At 38.6% G+C, this 12,666-nt stretch overlaps 1 long non-coding RNA gene across 1 annotated transcript in view; it reads right to left on the bottom strand.

Annotated features, from left to right (window-relative positions):
* The window catches only part of LOC144579959 (uncharacterized), a 98,224-nt gene extending 86,610 nt beyond the window's left edge, over positions 1-11,614 (bottom strand). Inside the window, exons 1-2 of the long non-coding RNA XR_013528736.1 lie at positions 11,426-11,614; positions 10,034-10,912 (exon numbers count right to left, since the gene is read on the bottom strand). This is a non-coding gene — a long non-coding RNA (uncharacterized LOC144579959). The remainder of the gene's footprint in view (positions 1-10,033; positions 10,913-11,425) is intronic.
* Between the last annotated feature and the right edge of the window lie 1,052 nt (positions 11,615-12,666).

Here is a 12,666-nt window from a genome sequence, read left to right as displayed (position 1 = left end):
CATTGATCTAGAACATGTTCTTTTAGCTCATGGAAGTTTCTCATTATCCATCTTCTGAAGTCTAATTCCGTCATTTCATCACAGTCATTCTCCGTCCAGCTTTGTTCCCTTGCTGGTGAGGAGTTTTGGTCGTTTCTAGGAGGCGAGGTGTTCTGGTTTCGGGTGTTTTCCTCCTTTTTGCGCTGGTTTCCTCCCATCTTTGTGGATTTATCCGCTTGTCGTCTGCGTAGTTGCTGACTTTTTGATTGGGTCTCTTATTGGACACCCAGATTGTTGGTGATGAAGTATTTCTGTTACTTGGTTTTCCTTCTACCAGTCTAGCCCCTTTGCTGTACGACTGCTGAGGTCCACTCCAGGCCCTGCTTGTCTCGGGTACACCTATAGCAGCTGCGGAACAGTGAGGGATGCTACCAGTTTCTTTTTCTGCTATCTTTGTCCCAGGATGATGCCTGCCAAATGTCAGTCTTTTGGATATAGAGGGGTCAGGGAGCTGCTTGAGGAGACAGTCTGTACTTTATAGGAGCTCAATTGCTGAGCTGTGAGCTCTGTTGTTCATTCAGGGCTGTTAGGCTGCTATGTTTGATTCTGCTGCAACAGAGCTCATTAAAAAACCCCTTTTTTTCTCAAATGCTCTGTCTTGGGGGGTTGGGGCTTTGTTTTTGGATGTCTGTTGAGGTGTCCTGCCCAGCTAGGAGGCAGTCTAATCACTATTTGACTGCCAAGGCTCCGCCCTGCTGTTGTGAGGCTCACCCTGTTGCTGCACGCTCTTGCTGTTCTGCTGCGTTCTCCACCACAGGCTACGCCCTGCAGTGGAGCCTCTCTGTTGTAGCGGGTTGCCTCGGCAACGGCAGGCTGCGTCAGCAGTGGGCGTGTATCTCAGTAGGGGCGGGTTGCCTCGGTAATGGTGGACGCCCCTCCCCCACGGAGTGCCTCAGGGACGGTCTCCACGGCAAGCATTTGGAATCACCGTTTTGTCTGTCCCACTGCGCTATCCCACACGCTGTGTCCCTGCAATCCCCTGGGCTGGCCCACTGCCCAAGTCCCTTTCAGTCTCGAGTTCAGCCCTCTCAAGTCTCAGGTTGCCGTTTCAACAGGGCACCCAGACAAGTGTGCCCTGTGGGGATCGCTGGGTAGGGCTGGCCGCCACCACCTCGGCTGCCGGCTTCTCCAGGCAGAGCCTCTGCCTGGTGTCCCGCGTCTCCTTTATACTTGGGAATTTCCCTGTTCTGTGGGCAACAAAGATCAGTCTGAAAATGCAGCTTTGACTCACCTCTCCATGGATTAACCGAGAGCTTAAATCCTGGGTTGTTGTCACAGCGCCATCTTGAGTTCCTCTCCTGTTTCCTGACTTTTTAATGATCACCATTCTAACTAGCATGAGATGGTATCTCATTGTGGTTTTGATTTGCATTTCTCTAATGACCAGTGATGATGATGAGCTTTTTTTCATGTTTGTTGACTGCATAGATGTATTCTTTTTGAGAAGTGTCTCTTCATATCCTTCATCCACTTTTAATGGAGTTGTTTTTTTTTTTTTTTCCTGTAAATTTGTTTAAGTTCCTTGTAGATTCTGGATATTAGCCCTTTGTCAGATGGATAAATTGCAAAATTTTTCTCCCACTCTGTAGGTTGCCTGTTCACTCTGATGATAGTTTCTTTTGCTGTGCAGAAGAGCTTTGGTTTAATTAGACCCCATTTGTTAATTTTGGCTTTCATTGCCATTGCTTTTGGTTTTTTGTCGTGAAGTCTTTGCCCATGCCCATGTCCTAAATGGCATTGCCTAGGTTTTCTTCTTGGGTTTTGTGGTTTTAGGTCTTACATTTAAGTCTTTAATCCATCCTGAGTTAATTTTTGTGTAAGGTATAAGGAAGGGGTCCAGTTTCAGTTTTCTGTATATGGCTAGTCAGTTTTTCCAACACCATTTATTAAATAGGGAATCCTTTCCCCATTGTTTGTTTTTGTCAAAGATTAGATGGTTGTATATGTGTGGCGTTCTTTCTGGGGCCTCTATTCTGTTCCATTGGTCTAGATATTTGTTTCGGTACCAGTATCATGCTGTTTAAGTTACTGTACCCTTGTAGTATAGTTTGAAGTCAGGTAGAATGATACCTCCACCTTTGTTCTTTTTGCTTAGGATTGATTTGGCTATATGGGCCCTTTTTTGGCTCCATATGAAATTTAAAGTGGTTTTTTCCAATTCTGTAAAGAAAGTCAATGGTAGCTTGATAGGGTGGCATCAAATCTATAGATTACTTTGGGCAGTATAGCTATTTTCACGATATTGATTCTTCTTATTCATAAGCATGGAATTTTTTTTATTTGTTTTTGTCCTCTCTTATTTCCTTGAGCTGTGGTTTGTCATTCTCCTTGAAGAGGTCCTTCACATCCCTTGTAAGTTGTATTCCTAGGTATTTTATTCTCTTTGCAGCAATTTAAATGGGAGTTCACTCATGATTTGGCTCTCTGTTTGTCTGTTACTGGTGTATAGGAATGCTTGTGATTTTTGCACATTGATTTTTGTATCCTGAGACTTTGCTGAAGCTGCTTATCAGCATAAGGAGATTTTGGGCTGAGACAATGGGGTTTTCTAAATATATAATCATGTCATCTACAAACACAGACAATTTGACTTCCTCTTTTCCTATTTGAATATCCTTTATTTCTTTCTCTTGCCTGATTGCCCTGGTCAGAACTTCCAATACTATATTGAATAGGAGAGGTGAGAGAGGGCATCCTTGTCTTGTGCTCGTTTTCAAAGGGAATGCTTCCAACTTTTGCCCATTCAGTATGATATTGGCTGTGGGTTTGTCATAAATAGCTTTTATTATTTTGAGATACATTCCACTGATACTTAGTTTATTAAGAGTGTTTAGCATGAAGGGGTATTGAATTTTATCTAAGGCCTTTTCTGCATCTATTGAGATAATCATGTGGTTTTTGTCTTTGGTTCTGTTTATGTGATAAACTACATTTATTGATTTGTGCATAACAACATACTTTTCTTAATGAAATATATGGATCAAACAAGAGATCAAAAGGGAGATTAAAAAATATTTCAAACTAAAGGAAAATGAAAATACAATCCATCAAAATTTTTGGTATACAACTGAAACTACATTCTATATCAGAATACCTACATTGGAAAAGAAAAAGATATCAAATTAGTAGCATAAATTTCTACCTTATAAAATTGGCAAGAGAACAAACTTAAACCAAAGAAAGAAGAACAAAGGAAATAATAATGATTAGAATGAAAAATCAAAGAAATAGAAAACAGAAAAACAACAGAGAACTCAAACCAAAATTGATTCTTTAAAATGACCAATAAAATTGACCAACATTTCAGCTAGAATAAATAAGAAAAATAGAGAGATGATACAAGTTTCCAAAATAAATGAAAGATATAATATCATTATTAACCATAGGGAAAGTAAAAGGCATATAGGCAATATTATAAACAACTTTTTTCCAACAAATTGGACAATTTAGATGAAATGACCAGATTCTTAGAAAGACACATATTACCAAAACGTATAAATAAGTGCAAAATCCAAATAGACTTATACCAAGTGAAGAAATTAAAGTAGTAATTTTAAATCTTACCACAAAAAAAAAAACCCAGATGGTTTCAGTGGTGAGTTCTATAAAATGTGTAAAGAACAGATAATATCAATTCTTCACAAATTCTTTCAGAAAATAACAGAGGGGGGAACACATCAGTTTATTTATTATGTAAATATTTTTGTGATACCAAAGCAAGACAAAAACATCACAAGAAAATTGTAGATCAATATCCCTCAGGAACATAGACACAAAATTTTTTTGTTTTTTTTTTGTTTTTTTTTAGAGAAGGAAAGGAAAAAATGAGTAAAGGAGAGGAAGAAAGAGGAAGAGAAAGAGGGAGGGTAAACGGAAATATTGCTTTATTCTGAAAAAAAATGGGTATTAATAATGGCCAATCAATGTTTCATTTAAACCTATGAGTAGGTGTGATGTGGTATTGACAAGAATGTGTATTTTGTGTATTTGAAGTGAAGAGCTCTAAAAATATTTATTAAGTTTACTTGTTCCAGATCTGAGTTCAAGTCCTTGATATCCTTATTAATTTTCTGTCCCATTGAATCTAAGTCTCTATGTATCTGGGTGTTAGGATCGTTAGCTCTTGTTGTTGCATTGATCCTTTTATCACTATATCTTTGTTGCTTTAAAATCTATTTTATCCGCTATGAGAATTGCAACTCCTGCTTTTTATTTATTTATTTATTTATTTATTTATTTATTTATTTTTGCTCTCCATTTGGTTGGTAAATCTTTCTCCATCCCTTTGTTTTGAGTCTTTGTGTATCCTTGCATATGAAACAGGATGTAACATGCCATTGGGTTTTGGCTGTGTCTTTTGATTGGGGGATTTAGTCGATTTAAATTTAGGGTTACTGCCATTTGATGTTAACTGGCTGTTTGATCCATTCGTTGATGTAAATTCTTCTTTATGTTGGTGCTCTTTACTTTTTGATATATTTTTAGAATGGCTAATACTGGTTGTTTCTTTCTGTGTGTAATGCTTCTTTCAGAAGCTCTTGTAAAGCAGGCCTGGTGGTAATAAAATCTCTGAGTACTTACTTGTTCATAAAAGATTTTATTTTTCCTTTAGTTGTGAAGCTTAGTTTGGTTGGATATGAAATTCTGGGCTGAAGGTTCTATTCTTTGAGGATGTTGAATATTAGCCCCCACTCTCTTCTGGCTTGTAGAGTTTCTGCTGAGAGATCTGCTGTAAGTCTGATAGGCTTGCCTTTGTGGGTAACCTGACCTTTCTCTCTGGCTGCCCTTAGTATTTTCTCCTTTGTTTCAACCCTGGTGAATCTAACGATTATGTGCCTTGGGGTTGCTCTTCTTGAGGAATATCTTTGTGGTGTTCTCTGTATTACCTGGGGTTGAATATTGACCTGCTTTGCTAGTTTAAGAAAATTTTCCTGAATAATATCCTGAAGGATATTTTCCAGCTTGGATTCATTCTCTCTGTTGCATTCAGGTACACCTATCAAACCTAAATTTGGTCTTTTCACATAGTCCCACATTTCTTGGAGACTTTGCTCATTCCTTTTTATCCTATTTTCTCTAATCTTGTCTTCTTGTTTTCTTTCATTAAGTTGGACTTTGACCTCTGATATCCTTTCTTCTGCTTGAACAATTCAAGTGTTTAAACCTGTGCATACTTCTCGGAGTTCCTGTATTGTACTCTTCGGTTCCATTAATTCACTTATATTCCTCTCTAAGTTGTCTATTCTCAATAGGATTTTGTCAAACCTTTTTTCAAAGTTCTTAGTTTCTTTACATTGGGCTACAACAAGTTCTTTTAACTCACAGAAGTTTCTTATTATCCATTCCCTGAAGCGATATTCTAGCATTGGGATGCGCTCGTTCTCCATCAAGCCTTGTTCCATTGTCGATGTGGAACTGTGATCATCTTTAGAGGGAGAGGCGTTCTGATTTTGAGTATTCTCAGCCTTTTTACGCTGGTTTCTTCCCATCATTGTAAATTTATCCTCCTGTCGTCTTTGAAATTACCAACTTTCAGATTAGGTCTCTTGAGTGGACGTCCAAGTTGTTAGTTCCCAGGGCCAGAATGGCAGCATTAAGACTGATGGTGCTTTTCTGCCCAGGATTCCCCTGTCTGGCTTCCTTCTTGTGTCCGTAATAGACGACTCTGCCTTCCCGGGGCTCCAAACCTCGGTCAGAAAAGGAACCAGTCTCCTTTACTCTGCGCCGAGAGCTGCTGCCGAGGTGCCATCACAGCCGCTGTGCCAGCCTCAGGAGTTGTGCTGGGGACCCATGTGGGTCCTCCAAACCTCGGTCGGAAGGGGAGCCAGCCCTGTTTGCTCTGAGAGCTGCCACTCCGAGGTGCCAGCAAAACCGCTGCGCCAGCCACAAGAGTCACACTGGCGACCCGTGTGACTCCTCCACTGGGGTTCTTCTGCTCCGTGGGTGACCAGAATTTGTCTGAAAGCGTGGCATCCTCTAGTTCTCTGCGCTTCCACTGAGAGCTGCAATCCTGAGATGTTAGCGATTGGCCATCTTGGATCGTTCCTCGACACAAAATTTTTTAACAAAATGTTATAAATCCAAGTCCAGTAGCATGTAAAAGGATTATACACCACAGCCAAGTGGGATATATATAAGGAATGCAAGATTGGTTTGACATCAAAAAGACCATTAATATTAATAAAATAAAAACAAAAAAATAATCAACTCATCAAGTACAGAAAAAGCACTTGACAAATCCAGTACCCATTCATAATTTATTTCTAATTTTTAAAATCCTTCAAAAGATTCAACATAGAAGGAAATCCTCAAACTGAGAAAGTACATTATGAAAAAGCTATAGCTAACATGCTTAACACTAAAGACAGAATGTTACCCCCAAGATTTGAAATAAGGAAAGCATGTCCACCCTTGCCACTGCTATACAACATTGCACTAGAGGGTATAGCCAGTGAAAGATGGAAAATAAAGGAAGAAAGAGGGGAAGAAATGGAGGAAAGAAGGGAAGGAGGAAAGTGTGAATCAGGTTCACTAATAACCAGTCCCAGGAATGGACTCCCACTGCATGGAAGCCTCAGAAATCATTACTGTGCCAATCACCAAAAGTGGGAGTCCAAAGACTTATGCCCACTCCAGCCTGGGCTGAAGTGTTACCAATGCCTGAGTCCAGTGAGGCAAACACATGAACACTCAACAAGTTGTATGAAGCGCATTTATAAGTTACAGAAAGGTAGCATGGGACAAATGGACAGAATCCATAGTGAGCCAGACCCCCAAGACTCAAGAAAGCTGCGTGGGGTGGATAGAGTCTTGACTGTGCGTGCTTCACTTGCACCACAGCTGAGAGACACAGAACGGCAGCCAGCCCTGGGTTGTATAACTCAGGGGTCATGCGATATGCTGAGAAAAGCTTGCTCAACATATTTGCTCATTAGGGAAATAGAAATTGAAAACACAACTAAATACCACTACACATCTGCTAGAATTGCTATACTCAAAAAGAGAAACAATACCAAGTATCGTTGAAGCTGTGTGAAGACTGGAACTTTCATATGTTGTTGGTGGTGATATGAACTAATATAGCCTGTTTGAAAATCAGTTTGCCAGTTTCTTAAAATGTTAAACATAAACTTACCAAGCGACTCAGCAATTTCACTCCACGGAACTTACCCAAAAGAAATGAAAACACATTTTCACACAAAGGCCTGTACACAAGGGTTCATCCCCAAACCATCAATTCATCCTACAACATGGATAAACTTGAAAATCATTGTGCTAAGTGAGAGAAGCCCAACACAAAAGGCAAATACATTCTCACTTATACTAAAGGTCCAGAAAAGACAAATTTATGGAGACAAACACCGGATAAGTAATTGTCTGAGGCTGGAGTGGGGAGGAGGAACTGACTGCAAACTGGCACGAGGGAATATTTCAGGCTGAAAATGTTCTAAAATTGGTCTATGTTGATGGTTTCACAACTTCTATAAATGTACTAGAAAGCACTGAATTTTAAATTCATGACAAGTGATTTTCTGGTATACAAATTATACCTCAATAAACTGATCCAAAAATAAGACATTATTCCACTCTTGAGATGTCTCCCCAACTAATGCTATGTGGGAAAAGGAATAGCAATAAGCAAGATAAATTCCACAGCAGTGATACACCAAACGATCTGCAAACCTAAAGGACAGGGGGTCGGGAAGCAAGAAGAGGTAGATTGGAAAGGCTTTACCAAAAAAACACGATGCTTGAGCTGATACTCAAAGAGTTCTTAAACTGGGTGAGGTGGTACATGACTGTCGTCCCAGCTACTTGGGAGGCTGAGGTGGGAGGATTGCTTGAGCCCCAGAGTTTGAGACCAGCCTGGGCAATATAGCAAGATCTCATCTCTTAAAAAATTAAATATATCACATCAAGCTGGAGTATGGTTTATCCCAGAGCTGAAAGGGAAAAAATAATGTAAAATTGTCTCAGTTAATGCAGGAAAAGAATTTGATCATGTTCAGCAACTATTTATGGAAAAATAAATCTTTTAGCAAATCAGAAAGAGAAGATGATTGGGAATGGAAGGAAATGCATTTTTTTTTAAGATTGGACAAAGCAAAAACCTCAAGTATGCGCACTATCTCTATGTTAACATAGTATTGGAAGTCTTAAAATCGTTCTAGAAGTTAAGGGAAGACAAGAAGTAAGAGGTGTTGTGATGTTTAAAAAACAGATAGGAGACCATTTGTGGATGACACAACCACTAATGTAGAAATGCAACAAATGATTAGAACTAATACAGTTAAGCAAAGTTGTTGGATACGAGATCGACTTTAAAAAGTCCAGAATCATTTCTTTCAAACTCAGTAACCAACTAGAAAATATAATAAAAATAATATTACCTTCACAACAACAATAGAAAAACTTAAAGCATCTAGAGAGTTTAACAACTTACTGTGGAGAAAATTTTTTTAAGTTTAATAAAATACAAAGAAAAGAGTGGCACAGAATGAAGTCGCATCCCATGGTCTTGAATAGGATTACGTTGTAGGCATATAAATGTCTTACCAAATGATCTAAAATTCTATGTATTTGCAATTATTCTATTGCGGAGGCAATCACAACAAAAATTCCACCTGATCTTTTAGACACTTAATGATCTTGATGATCTCTATGAACAAATAGAGGTCCACCAAAGAGTCAACACTCATAAAGGAAAAAAGATTGTGAATTTACAAAAGCTGTAATTACAAAACACAGTTTAATTTTGGAGCAAAAGAGAACAAATGGAAATAGAGCAAAATATTTCAGGAATATATATATGATTTAATAAAGGTGGCACCATAAATCACGGGGGAAAGATTAGATTGTTTAGGAGAAGGTATTAGAAAAAATAACTCTTTATATTTAGAAATAAAACTGGGACTCTGTCTAACACCATATACAAAGGTGGATTCCATATGGATAAGTACCTAAATGAAAGATGCAGTTATAAATTATAATTATAAATCATAAATTTAATAGATGAAAATGTAGTAGGATATCTTTGTTACCTAAAGATAGATAAAGCCTTCATAAGTAAAACCCCAAGTACATAAACTGCAAGGCAAAAAATCTCCATGTATTTGATTACTTAAAAATTAATACTTTCTGGTCAACAAAAAATACTGTGCATTAAGTTAACAGATAACAGATTGAAAGAAACAATTTGCACTGTCCAAGATGAATCAGGGGCTAATATATAAAATACATAGGGAACATTTTCAAAGAAAAAGATAGCAATCCTAATAGAAGAATGGACAAAAATATGAATACAAGATATATACAAAAGAGAACTCAAAACACTGCCACAAACTCAGTCATCAAAGTAGATAAACTAAAACAATATTGAAATATCATTTTACCTCGGTTAAGACCGGCAAAAATTAGAAATCTGGATAAATTCTCACAAAGGTCCATAATTCTTTGCAGTGGCAGGGAGTTAGAGCAGTTTGGGAGTCCATTACTTCCAAACTGAATAAGTAAAAGGAAGGGAAGCATTCCATGAAGTAAAATGTAGCATTAGCAGCGACAGATTGAATGTAACACAGCAACATAGATGGATCTTCTTAAAATGGGCTTAGTGAAAAAAGGAACAGAATGGGATCTATTCTCATAAACTTAAGTACAAGCACATAAAACAAACAGCAATACAAGGAATAGAGACTTTAACAACAGACACCAGGACGCATTGTAAACCCTAGAATGCTTTCTTACAGAAAGGGAATATAAGTAGAAAATTTAAATTAAAGAGAATAAACTAAGTTAAATAAATAAATGAATGAATAAACGAGAGAGAATGTCTTCAAAGAATCTAATTAGTCCCTGCTTTTCCTTCCCATTAACTCACCCTAAGGTACATTAAAGATATTCAGGAAAAATAAATAAATATTTTAAATTATTAAATTATGGATTATGTTTCAGTGAAGAGCAACGTGTCACTAAATGACAAAATATACACTCTTACTTGAAATCCAATTTCAGCTCCATGAGAAATGGAATGATATGAGTCCCTATGGTCCTCAGTGCAATATGGAGAACACTTTGAGTCAGCTCTATAAACTCTACAAACTTTACAAGAAAATTAAAATGAAACCAACACTTTCTTTTCTCATAAGTTTGCTATCCTGGGTTATTTTTTTCTGACTATTTTTATTCCTGTACATACTTTCAAACTCTAGACCTAGATTTTTTTTTTATAACTTGACTGCAAGTCAGAGAGATACACATATACTCCTACAGTGAGCCTCCCTTGGAATATGCAAAAAGATTAAACAGATTGTGAAATAAAAAAACCCATGTGTGCCAAAGACGTGGGTGTATTCACTTCTTAGTTCTGCAAAACCAACATGATTTTGTATAAGACACAATTTCAGTGGGGGGAAAACACAAATGAGAACTTTAAGATACTCAGTAAATTCTCACTCGTTTACTAATAAGTGAGTATTTGTAATGCTTTCTGTTGCCTAGAAGAGGATGATTTCAACTGTATTTGTAGTGTGTGGGTTGATAAAGAGGAGAATATAGTCTAACCCTGTATGTTGGAAGCTTTGTGAACAAAAGTGGGCATCCAGACAGCACAAGGTTGAAGGCAAAGCTCAGGATAGCCCACTCTAAGAGTTCCCCAAGAGCCAAGGTGGCAGGCTTGAAGTCTCTGATCAGCTCTTTGTCCTGTGCCCTGCCTGGATCTGGCACCCTCTCTACTTCCACAGGCATCCCTGCAGAAAACTGCTACCACCAAACAGCTCCACACTCACATAGGTCCCCATGCGGTGGACAGCATTCTGTTGATTTCCTCACAAGCTTACCTCTTGGTAGCCTTAATCTGCAACTGTTGATAATTCACCTGCGGTAAAGAAAAAGTATACTCTTTTGTGACTTATGATAACTTATGAAGAGTGTTCTAAAACACAAACTCGCCAGGCAAATGTTTAAGAAGCATACTCGGCCGGGCGCGGTGGCTCAAGCCTGTAATCCCAGCTCTTTGGGAGGCCGAGGTGGGTGGATCACGAGGTCAAGAGATCGAGACCATCCTGGTCAACATGGTGAAACCCCGTCTCTACTAAAAATACAAAAAATTAGCTGGGCATGGTGGTGTGTGCCTGTAATCCCAGCTACTCAGGAGGCTGAGGCAGGAGAATTGCCTGAACCCAGGAGGCGGAGGTTGCGGTGAGCCGAGATGGCGCCATTGCACTCCAGCCTGGGTAACAAGAGCGAAACTCCGTCTCAAAAAAAAAGAAGCATACTCATTTATAAACCTGGATGAAGAACATCCATTTAAATGCAAAAACTAATGCATGCACGTCAAATGAGTCCCAGGTAACCATCAAAGGACGCCTGGGAGCTCTTTATCACCTACCATAAATGCCTGCATTTTCAGAGCACTGACCAAGGTGGGCCCTTGCCGTAGCCCTCTGCACCAGGTTACTTATTCCACTGTATGGGCACCGAGGGTGGTTTAACTAACCAGCCTAGTGAACAGAGCGCCTTCTCCAAGTCTCCCTCACAGACATTCTCTCCTCTCTTACATTTGCCAACTTCATAGAGTATTTGGTGTGGCTGAAGCTCTCGGGAGTTTCCTTGGACCTCAGGAAAGCTGCCAGCTCAAAAATAAAAAAAGATTGAAAGTGCAACCTAGATGCATGTTTTATTTAAATCCCAGTGTTCTGCTCAAAGGCCTCCTGATTGATTCCCCTGGGCCCACCAGGGAAAATCTAAACAAATCCATGGGCAGACATGCCCTGGGCCACTTCCTCCATGTTACTACCACCCTTCACAGCTTCTACAACAAGCCGTTGAGGACAAGATGAACTTATGAGGTCATTTTTGAAAACACATTTTTTATATTTCTCAGATGTCTTTGCAACTCTCATTTCAAATATTTTCTAAGAAGACTAATTTCCTTCATTAGTTAATTATAGAAAGCCTGAACCCTTTACGTTTACAGAATCCCAGGAGGGAAGACATGCTTGGAGACAATGAGGTGGGGCCTATCTGCCCCACCACTGGACTCCTCCCCTGCTGTCACAAAGGCCACTGGCCTTTCAACCCAGGCCCTCATTCGCCTGTCTCTCTTGGAATAACACTGCACTTGAATAGTTTCATTATTTCGAAAAGTATACACGGACATAATGCAAAATTGCAGAAAGAAAAGTCATGGATATACTTACCATCTAGCAATAACCAGTATTGATATTTATGTTAGTAATGATTGATTTTATAAATACTATTAATATATTTCATATTTCATCCCATATGCATATGGACATTTTCATATACTGCATTTTATAGAAAACCTACTGTGTTTTGTGTCCTGCTTCATTTTATGTCAATATTATTTTCTAAGCATTGTTCGTATTATTCAGTATTCTTCAGAATCACAGGTTTTAATAGCCACAAAAAAACTATTCTATGGATGTACTATAATGTGTAACCTCATTTCATTACACAAACAATATGTGAGGTACAGATTTAAATAAATAAATAAGAAACACACTGCCCAAACCAAGTTAATATATTGATGTTGGCCTCTAGATTTTTTTAAGGGCATACAAATACAGATAAACAGAAATGAATGTGGTTTCTACCATATCTCTTATT

This window comes from Callithrix jacchus, chromosome 17 (genome assembly GCF_049354715.1).
Source record: "Callithrix jacchus isolate 240 chromosome 17, calJac240_pri, whole genome shotgun sequence".
NCBI lineage: Eukaryota > Metazoa > Chordata > Mammalia > Primates > Cebidae > Callithrix > Callithrix jacchus.
This window is presented reverse-complemented; position numbering and strand designations above follow the sequence as displayed.